Below are 11474 nucleotides of genomic sequence, written 5' to 3'. Positions count from 1 at the left end.
CCGCAGCAACGAGCTCTGGTAAGAGAGGGCAGGCTAGCATCACGCACCATGGTCACAGAGCTTCTAGGTTGGAGCTGATTTGGTTCAGGGTGGTTTAGAGCGTGTGCAGGTGGGGCAATTTCATTTCTGTCAGCAAAACACTATGCAGACCTGTTTTGGTTGAGAAAGAACAGTTTATGGGAAACCTGTTTGGGAGAGTTACTCGGCTAAATCACATTGCTCTTACTGTATCATAGTCTGTCCTATGAGTTTGTATTATACTATATACATTCTATTCTCAGTCACGCTTGCCTCTTGCATATAGTTTGGGAGGTCACTCATGATCTGAAACAGTAGTATGAAGTTATATACAGAATTTCTGATCTATGTGTTAAGATTTTCTGTTCTCACTGACCCTGAAAGCTCTTAATTGCTCATTAAGGCCACTGATTATTTTGGCAGAACAATGGGCTGTTCAGTCAGTGAACTAGCTAATCCTACAATATTTTGATAGATATATTTTGACTGTAAAAAACACACAAATAAAAGCCAACTTAATTTACCTGGAAGCTTAAGTGCTGGAGGCGAGATAACTGTGTGACAAATGCTTGCCCTGTAAACAGTATTTGGGGCACTTAAAAACAGAACAAAAACCCATACATGCTCCCTCTTTCCTGTTCCATTCTCATAACTCAGCCTTGCTGTCAGTAGTTATTATGCAACATCTGTTCTTGAATTTAAAAACACAAAACAAAAAAACAAAAAAACAAAACCAGCAACAAACCACCCCAAACCTCCAAAAACCCCATATATTCCTAAGGACAGTTGGTAAAATATATGATTTTCCCTTTTTATTTTACTTTTAAAGGTCTTCAGAGTCTTTCTGGCTAGTGAATTCTGATTGATTGTACCTTCACTTACAAGTCTAAAAAAAAAACAACAGCTTCTCCTTGTCCCTAGTATCTCCTAGTGCTCTCCACTTTTTGTCTTTTTGTCTGTCTTTTTGTCTTTTTGTCTTTTTGTCTTTTTGTCTTTTTGTCTTTTTGTCTTTTTGTCTTTTTGTCTTTTTGTCTTTTTGTCTTTTTGTCTTTTTGTCTTTTTGTCTTTTTGTCTTTTTGTCTTTTTGTCTTTTTGTCTTTTTGTCTTTTTGTCTTTTTGTCTTTTTGTCTTTTTGTCTTTTTGTCTTTTTGTCTTTTTGTCTTTTTGTCTTTTTGGTTGGTTGTTTTTTTTTTCTTTTTTCTTTTTTTTTCTTTTTTTTTTTTTTTTCTTTTTTTTTCCTTTGTTTTTTTTCCTTATTAATTCAATAAGTAACTATTCATGGTAGATCAACATGGGACTTCCAGTTATGATTTTGTTCTGTCTCTGACAGTGGACTAGTTATGCCTTGCCAAACTTGTAAAAATGTTTTTGAGTAAGATCTATTTTAGCAGAAGACAAGGGAATGCAACCTCACTTCTATTTTTGTCATGGTTCTAATGTAGGAAACAGCTTTCAAAGCCCCTGCCAGTTGCCCTGAATGTCTGTCTGAAAGTGCTAAACAACAGTCAATCCCAACTGTTCCAGATTTATTTATAACTGACTTCTTAGTTATCAGTCAGGGCTGCAGCATCATACGTCCTGCATTCCTTGTCTTTGAGATTCACTTACAGTCATGTTAAGCTCGGTAGGTCAAATGTACTTGACTTACTGTGATCCCATATAGGCAGCATCTGCATAGAAGACAGAATGTTATTACCAGGAGTCAAAGGGTAAAGTTTGAATGTGTATTATAATTTTTTTCACAGCTTTTTATCTATTTTATATATGAAGAGTACTTCTTTTCCAAAGTTATTATGGAATCATTGAGAGAAGTACCACAATAGAATACTGTTTTTCATTAGAAGTTTCTTCTGAACTAAAATTAAGTCTTTTTTTTTTTTTTTTTTTTTTTTTTTTACTTTTTTATTTTAAGCTGTTTTGATGCATTATCAGGCATTTCTTTAAAAAAACAGTGACATGAAAAGAGATATTTGAAATTATGCTTGGTACAAAATTCAGTGACATGACTTATTCAGCTGTCAAATACTCCTGAATTAAATGTTTTCTCCCTTCCTTTTTCTGGATATCTTCTCTTCCATGTTGCATTGCTAGTCTGTAAATTCTCTGACATTTTGAATATGATTCTTTCAAATGGAAAATATGTCCAAAAAAAAAAAGACAAATTAAATTATAGAGGAAAGGATGAGTTGATTTTTGTGTGCTAGAAATCTCAAAGGAAAACAAGAAAAATGCATTGTTGGAATGCGGTGTGGATGATGTGGAGGCTAATCTTTGTTCACATATTAATAAAGCCTGACCTCCAAGGCTTCTTCCACCTACTTGAATGTGCCCCACTGGCAGTAAAATTGAACCCTGCTCTTTCTGAAAATATGCCATCACCTCCAGACAGACTTTAGTGTCCTTTTGATGGATAGCCTTTTTCATTACTCCTTCATGTCTGTAGGGTCAGACCAGTGGGCAGTGTCTGGACTATAACAAAGCTCAATATTTTTTTGTTTGTTTGCCTTGATAAGCATTCAGTTAGAGGTTTGGAGCAGACAACATCTGTAGCTGATGCCATGAATCAGCATAGTCAGCCGAGTTTTACACTGGGGCATGGTTTTCTGTCTTCATAGTTAAATCCAGATCATGACATCCTTCACAGTCCTGAGTGATTTAATACAGACTTCCAGTATCTACTTACTGGTATCATTTATTGAATTTGTGGAATGTTTACTATGTTGGTGCAATATATTAATTCCCTATAGTCGCACTATATTAGGAATACTTTGTTTATGTCCTTAGGGCTAGGAACAAAAGGCTGCAGGAACTATTAGCCATGGCTAATCTGATCAAGCATGAAATCTGAAAGATTAAAATAATATGTTGCTTACAGTCTAGTGACCTCCCCCCCCGCACCCCCAGCCCCCTGAGGGCTTTTATCTGGTTAGTTTAGAGGGCAAGTCAAGCTATAGATGTGTAGTCAGTTCTAGCAAGCCTTATTACCTAATTTATTAGTTGGTATGGTTGACTAGCTTAGGTGCAGTGGCATGTAAGCTGTTTTCAGGACTAGCTGGGGTCCAGAAACATTCCAGCAGTGCTGAGCTTGAACAAAAAAGGTTTTCCTGGATTTGGCATCCTGAGCAGGATGATGTCACCACAGGTCTGCTTGGGCACATGCCCTCAGATTTTGTGCTGGACCTGATGGACATATAAACTGGTTGTGTGTGAAATATGCTGAACTGCAATCTCCAGCATGGTGAGTTACACAAGGCTTATTTCAGTGCAGTGCCAACATGATGATTTTGGACCTTGCAGGATCGCAGATCAATGTGGATGTGTCTGCATCATATTCCTCAAGCACATCTATACTATCTATATTATCCAGGTTTTCCTGGTTTTCCAGATATTCTAGGTTTTTGTTACCCTTACTGAATCCTACCTGACATCACAGAATACACTGTGAGAATGTGTTTGCGAAAGTGATCTGGCTTGGTCAATGGTTGAGTTTTGGTTATTATAATAACAAAACCAAAACCACGTGACAGACCAAATAGCCTTTACAGGATGCATTGGTTGCCAGTGAGCTCAGTATTTAGGTTGCTGAGAGAAGAGGGACTGGTGGCACCCAACTATTTTGTCACTGAAAGTGTATATTATGCACTTGGGCAAGAGAAGCTGGTAACAGCTGACAATGTGTATAAGACGTTGCTATTTCCAGTTCTGAGCATCTGTATTATTGCCTTAACATTTCTTTTCACCCCTCCTATGCATTGTAAAGCTTAGCACCATGTTTTCATGTTAGTGTCATCCATGAGGTGATTTTAATGCTTTGCTTCTGAATAAGGCCAATTCTTTGAAAAGTCTTTGGATGACTTCCTTTGGCATCTGTTTGGATATGTTAGTAACGGAACTGGCAAAATTATAAATGCCATGTGTTGGTCTTGGGTAAGCAGATGCCCAGTTCGTAATGTGTTTACTTGGCTTTCACCTCAGAGTTTTGGGAATTAAATGTAGTTTGTGGATAAGTATTTTTTGAGTACCTAAGAGATGTTGAAAAATAATGAAATATGCGCTAAAGAATGTTATCAAATGTAGTTACACATTACCATGATACAGTCTATTTCACTCTGGCAAAATCCAGATAATTCATATTTTATTGAAATATAAATTGATGGTTTTTTACTTATTTGCTGGTCTGCTGAGTTAAGCAATGCTTATGCTAACTACAGTCTTTTTTTTTTCCTTTTTTTAATTAAACAGATGGTGCCAACTGTTTAAAAAACATTCGTTTAGGGTTTTTTAACAGATTGCTAGCTTTAAAACAACTTTTTAAGAAGTCTTTATGGATTTTTCTTTGTGATAACTATGATTTTTCTAGCAATCACTAAAAACTGCACAGAGTATTTTAAAATGAAAAAAATTATGCAAAAGTCTTCCTCTGTTCCTTTTCATTTAGGAGGACTGATGTTTGGATAATGATGAGAGAGAGAGTGAGAAAATGAAGCATGGCAGAGCTTGGAAATAGGATGGGTTTGGAACGGGAGGAATGCTTTGGCTTTACGGTTGATTTAGATGTGTGGTGCAGCAGTCTGATCCTCTTGTATTTTCCCTATTCTTCAGTTAGTTATTCTGTTACTTGATAAAAATAAGCACACTTGTCCCTACTGCTCCACAGGGGACACTAAGGGTGAACAAGATCTCATGAAGAAGAAAATAGTGTATGCAAAGTTGCACAAAGTGACATTGTGAAGTGATTCTCATGCTTTAATTTAAAACAACTGGTGGGACAAACTGTATGAGCCTTCCTGATGATCTCTAAGGTAATGTTAGATGGCAACACTGCTGTTGGTAGTCTTCTGACTGATCTTGATTTCATGGATGAGGACTATTTGCATGGTTAATTCCATTGCCACTGCAGTGGCAATGGTAGCTTCTGCCAGAGGAACAAGAATGAATGGTTGCAAGGAGGAAGTATGGAGTCTTAATTCTAATTTCATTAGCCATATTCATGAGAAGGTCTATGGTTTGTCCAAATACAGCAATCTATTGTACTGAAACGAATTGCTTTGGCTTAAATGATCTAATACCGTACCACCAAAGTCCAGCATAAAATGCCTAGCCAATTTTTATATTTCAGAAACTGAAGTCAGAGATCATAATATTTGCTAGAATGGAAACTGACGTTCCTTATCCAGAAATACATTGTATGGCAAATAGTGATGCAAGATCTTTTTTAAACTTTGTTTACGTGTGTTCTAGCATACACATGCACAATATCCGTCTTTTACCCACTGACATCTGAGGCCACGTAAATAATTTGTAGACCCTGTGTCTTCACACAGCAGGGCAGCAGAATCCCAAATCAATGCAATTCACAAAATGTGTGGCAGCAAAATGCAGTACATACTAACCTGCTCGTCTGTAGCTGCATAACTTAAGGTTGTTTTTGTACAGAATTTTCTTTTAGGTTTTGATGACTTTTGTTTGAGCCTCCCTTTGTAAAGCTCTTCACACTATTTCCTGTCTTGTCCTAAATGTTTGAGGATTCTTGGTGGTGTACTGATAATGATGATTTTAAATTATCTGTCTTTGAGACTGCTGTGCCAGTTGTCAAAGAGCATTCAAGGGCCTTGCTTCATGTAAGAGAATATCTGTCCCTAAAACTATGCCATTTGCAATTTTTTTTCTAGGGGTAAACAAGAATCTGATGAGGCAAAATATAAAAATATTTTTGAGCAATCAAGCCTAGGCAGAACAAATCTGATTCTGAAGTAGCTTGGCAGGATTATTCTCTCCCAGCTTTCATGTTGCTTTTAACAAATGCTATTTTCTTTCAGAATTGCTAGGTTGCAAGATAATTTTTTTTAACCCTGAAGAAACCACAATTTTTTAGCAAGCATTTGTTGACCCTTCTTCAGCCAGCAACTTCTGATGCCTAAGGAATGACCAGGTCTCCTCAGAAGGGGCTCAGCATCCATAGTCTCCACAGAATTTGGTAGTAAAGGTGTTTCTGTCAGTCTTACTAGTTGCTTATGACTACAGTAACCAAATAAGGCTATTTATTATGAGAAAAATATAATGATTGTAGCCAAATATTCCTAATGTAGTTTAGGTTATTACTGAAAACCTTATCTTGAGAGCCAGGATTGTGCAAGTTTAGAAAGGATGGGTAGTGTAGAATTCAAGACTTAAATTTGGGGTTCTGGGTTCTAGTACAAAGTCATAAAGCAGTGTAAATCCAACCCCAGCAGCTTCTGTCTTCCTCATTAGTGTAAACCAAATGTTCCTATGAGAGAAAAATCTTATCTTTCAAAAACCAATTTTTCCCTTTCTGCCTACTTCTCTTTCTTCTTTATTCTCCTTATGTGGTGTCAGAAATCTTTTTCCAATCAAGACATGACAGATTTCATGTAATGCCCACAATTACTAGATCTGCTCCGTTGCAGGACTGTTTTTGAGGTGGGGGGGCAGGGTTGGGAGGGGCAGATATTGGGCTGCAATTACTGATAGTGGCTCTCAATTATTATTCTGAATTACTATTCTGTAAGAATCGATCTTGCAACACCACATGCTTGATAACTAACTCTAAGACATTCTCCTAAGTGGAGGAGTCTCTTGTGAGATTTTTATGTAATGGGACCAAATCAAATTATTTTCTGCCTGTAACACAAAAGAAGGCTGTTGTGCAAATTTAGATCTCTGTCCTATCAATAAATTTATCGCTCATTTATGTTTGATGTTTGTTTGTTTTTTTTTTTTACATCATGTTCTCAAGAAGTTGGGATTGACTTTTAGTCTACAGGACACTTGTCTATATGTAGACTTCTTTTTTTTTTCTTTTTTTTTTTCCTTCCTCCAAAGACTTCAAAGTTCTTAAGATTATCTCTGATGGGCTACAGTACATTCTCAACAGATTCTTGGTTACTCACCAGTGTCCTGGCATTTTTTGTACTTCTTTTGTTGAGATAAATAACATTTTTAGGATCAACAGTCAAATCACATTGGATAATATGATGGCTGTGTACTGTAATATGTTGTATGTGTACAACAGACAAATAAAGGACTGTTGTGGTCCAGCCAGCAACTAAGCCCAACAGAGCCGCTCGCTCACTCCCCCCAGCAGTGGGATGGGGGAGAGAATCAGAAGAGTAAAAGTGAGAAAACTCGTGGGTTGAGATAAAGACAGTTTAATAGGTAAAGCAAAAGCTGCGTGCGCAAGCAAAGCAAAACAAGGAATTCATTTACTCCTTCCCATTGGCAGGCAGGTGTTCAGCCATCTCCAGGAAAGCAGGGCTCCATCACATGTAGCGGTTACTGGGGAAGACAAACGCCATCACTCTGAACGTCCCCCCCTTCCTTCTTCTTCCCCAGCTTTATATGCTGAGCATGACGTCATATGGTATGGGATATCCCTTTGGTCAGCTGGCATCAGCTGTCTGGCTGTGTCCCCTCCCAACTTCTTGTGCACCCCCAGCCTCCTCGCTGGTGGGGTGGGGTGAAAAGCAGAAAAGGCCTTGGCTCTGTGCAAGCGCTGCTCAGCAGTAACTAAAACATCCCCGACAGTGTTATCAACACTGTTTCCAGCACAAATCCAAAACAGAGCCCCATACTAGCTACTATAAAAAAAAAAATTAACTCTATCCCAGCCAAAACCAGCACAAGGACTAACTTTTCTAGTTTTTGAAGAATTAATATGCATTTGGGGCTAATGTGTCATACAGGAAATAAATTCAGTAGCTCTCCATCACCTAGGTTCCTCCTTATTGCTTAAGCAGATTATTTAAGCAGGAAAAGTTCTGTTGCCTCAAAAGTGAGTGTTCAAAGGCTGTGATAGTCCTAGAGTAGCTTTTCCAGTGCATGTTGCTAATGATAAATTTTACTGGCAGACTTACTTGTTATTCACATGAAAATTAAGATTTTAGTATTTGATATCTGAAGATGAATACAAGTCTACAGTTTTTCACGGTTGCACTTCTAATTTGCTAGAGAAACAACTGGTTTCCATACTCTTCCTCTAGTGCTAGTCCCCAGAGTTTCCAGAAAAAAAACTGTAAAGACTATCCTGTGTGATGTTTTCAATTTCAGCCTGATGTGCATCTGTCAACCAGCCTCTTTCATATCTGAATCTATTGGAAAGTGTTTTATATAATCAGGGGGTTGACTGCAATTAACCATGTAACTTCATTTTACAGCATTAGTGATAAATTGGTACAAGAGTTTCGTAGTCAACACTGTTCAGAGGCCGTTCAGAAATTTTTGATGGAGGCAAACCACCTTTTTTATAACACATGTCAATATGGAAGGTTGTTTTGCTGTATTCAAAACTGCATTAAATTCTAGACTACTTCTGTTGGACTATGTGATTATTGGAAGAAGATGGGATGTCTCATAACTTGGTCAGCAGTCTTATGGCCCGTATCATCAAAAGGCCTTGAATTTCCCACAGAAAATATTCAGGTTTCTAAAAGACCTAATTGATTTTTTGGTAGCAATTAAAGGAGGCAATACTTTGGAAGCCCATATTATGTATCACTGTTCTATTAAACTGTATCTAATGCCTCTCAGTTTTGCTTTGACTGATGGGCTAGGTAGTATGTTACATGAGGAGAGATACTTAGGCCACATCCACTGCTTCCAGCAAAGACAGTTTTGAAGTTCATACACATTGCATCTGCACCTACTGATAGTTTTTTTTCATAAGCCTCCTGACTCTTTAGGGGAGACTAAAGGTCATGTGTTGGAGTTGCATAATTTTCTCTTTCCAAAACAAAGTCTTTCCATAAATCATCTAGATGCTTTTCTGTTGGTCATATGCCAAAGAGGCAGGCCGTTTTCTCTCACTCACTGCCAGGAAGGGTTAAGATTGCAATGGGATTTCTTATACTTTACATGAACTATCTATTTTATTAGAGTACATTGAGTTAAGTCACAGTTGATATTTAAGGCTTGTCTCAAGGGGATTGCTGCTTCCAGAATCTAGAGAGCAGCTGCTTGGAATCTGGTTCATGCATCTACTAATCACTACTCATCATCACAAGCTTTCAATCAAATGATCAGTTCAGTAGGTTCTGTTTAAATAGCAATTCCAAGCATCCACTTTCTGGACTAACTGTTGCAGTAAATTTTTTTGGGCAGATGCTGAAATAATTGAATAGGATTTTTCAATAAGACTTATCTGTGTATAGTGCCTGTATTTTTTTCTTCATTGTTGTGCAGCTGTTACCTGCAGTAAAACTTCTTGAAATTCTGCCTTATTTAGATTAAATATACTTCTGACTTAAATGGAAAATAGACAACTGTTTGGTTAAATGATGCAGTAATCTGAAGAATCGATGGTGGCCAAAAAAAAAAAAACCAAATTTCAGACAAGTTTACTGATGTGTCTTTTTGAACATAAACAGGAAATCTTAAAGATGGTCCTTATTAAAGAATGCATTCTTTTATGAGTTTTTCAGGAGTATGTCTTGGGTATTCAGTATTCTGTCGTATATAGGTAACTGACACCAACTTACATGCAAATTGAGTATTTTTTTAATTTATTGAGCAATTAATTTTAATAAAGTTAGACTTGGTTGTGACCACAGGTTTTAAATCTTAATGTTTTTAAAGAAGATCTCAAAGAGAAAGGAGGAGCCCTATGAATTTATCTTATATTAATCAAAGTTAAAGCTTACAAATCATCAGCTATCCAAATCAGGGACAGGGTTAAGTTCAAAATTTTAACTGTTTTTAGCTCTTTCTTCGGGAGATGCAGATCCTCTTTTAAAGAAAGCTTTGTATTTAGTGAAACAGGAGCATGTAGGGCTTGATGACTGGCTTCATGACGTTTCCTAAATAAGAGCACTGAATCATGCATTTTTAGGGTTGTGTATCTCTTTGTTGTTTTTGTGGATGATAAATAATTATATTAGACTGTGATATATAGTATACTAATTGAGCGTATATGTATATTATGTGTCAATATCAAACTGAGTCACTGAGTAGCTTACACATCACCCATGGCCTACTCAAGAGGTAAAAATACCGTCTGGCATAGATTCCCACTGGATTTGTAGCTACTATGAAATGTCTGTATGGGGAAGAAAATATGAATTCTGATTGAGAAGTCTCTTATTGATGATATATTTAAATAGTGAATGGATATTTAGCTAAAATGAAGTATATTAAATAATTCTATGTAGCTACTATTTATACTGAAATTTTGCATAGGATAATGGCTAAAAGACTCCTAAGCAGACTGAAAAATATGTTCCTTCTTCACTATTGTCACTTCATAGTACACATATGAAAGAAAATGCTGCTAATTCTGATTTGAATGACTGTCAGTTCACAATACCTAGCTAAATTTTCTTTCAAAACACACTAATGACTAAGACACTAAAAAAAGGTTTGAGGCAGCAAAAACAGAAGAGAAAGCATTACCTGGAATTTGAACATATCTAAGTACAGAAAAAGCTTTCCATCACTCATCTACAGGAAGTAACCAGACTGCTCTTTTCAAATGGAAGCAGTTAAATGTTTGTCTGATTCTCATTAACCACTTCTAAAGCCAAGCAGATTTTACTGTGGTTTGCGTGGTCCCCCTCCCCCGCCTCCCCAATTGAAATACTACTTTCATTAAATGTTGCCTTTTCTTTTGTTTTGTAAATGGAAATATATGAATTGATCTGTAAGTATTATGGGCTCCATGATAAAAGTAGTCCTTTGAATAGTGATATTGAGGACTTGATAATATTTAGTGCTTTGCTAATAGCTTGTGCTATGTCTTGTTTTGCTAATAATTTATGAAGCACCAAATTCTTCTTTCAAATCCTTGAAATAAGTTCAAGGGGATGATTGGGGGTGGTGGAGAGAGATTCTGTACTAGCACTGCAGCGTATTCACTGTTTCTGAGGGTCATCTGAAAAATAAGTCGTTCCCTACTCCTGCCCCCCCCGCAATCAGTTGTAATCATTTCATGCATTACAAGCTCATGCTCTCTTTATAAATTCCTATAAGCATTATAGTTATAATATTCCCTATTCTGTTCCTAAAATCACTGCAATGATGCACACAATTCTACCCCTATGATAATGATACAGTAATATAAAATTAGTGCAATATCATCTGAATATATAAATCACCAATTTATCAAAGGTAATATCCCAAATTATACTTCTATTCTCTCAAATCAGAGGTTAGGACTGGCAATGGGAATTCATCAGGTGCTGGAATGAAAGATGCTGTGGATGCCTCTGCCCAAGGCAGCGTATATGCCTCTTTCTGATTTCAAAAGCTAGGAGCAGCTGAGAACTGGTGTCTCTCTCAGATGCCTCAGTGCTGTGGTTGGCAGTTTTTATCTTCCACGCAAATTCTACCTAGTTTTGGGACCTATGATGTATGTGACTACTAATTATACTAACTCAGTAGCAAAATCAGTACTTGTTGTATACCAATGGAGGCTGTGCAGTTTTCATTTAATAAAGTGAAAAACA

General features: G+C 36.9%; 1 protein-coding gene across 1 annotated transcript in view; it reads left to right on the top strand.

The window, feature by feature from the left end:
• Positions 1 to 11474, top strand: part of CPEB3 (cytoplasmic polyadenylation element binding protein 3) — a gene marked incomplete at its 5' end in the record, with an annotated part of 65387 nt that overhangs the window by 33980 nt on the left and 19933 nt on the right. The window lies entirely within an intron of this gene.

The sequence above is a fragment of the Fulmarus glacialis genome, unplaced genomic scaffold, assembly GCF_000690835.1.
Source record: "Fulmarus glacialis isolate BGI_N327 unplaced genomic scaffold, ASM69083v1 scaffold4742, whole genome shotgun sequence".
In the NCBI taxonomy this organism is placed as follows: domain Eukaryota; kingdom Metazoa; phylum Chordata; class Aves; order Procellariiformes; family Procellariidae; genus Fulmarus; species Fulmarus glacialis.
Note: the sequence above shows the minus strand (reverse complement) of the source record. Positions and strands in the feature narration are given on the sequence as shown.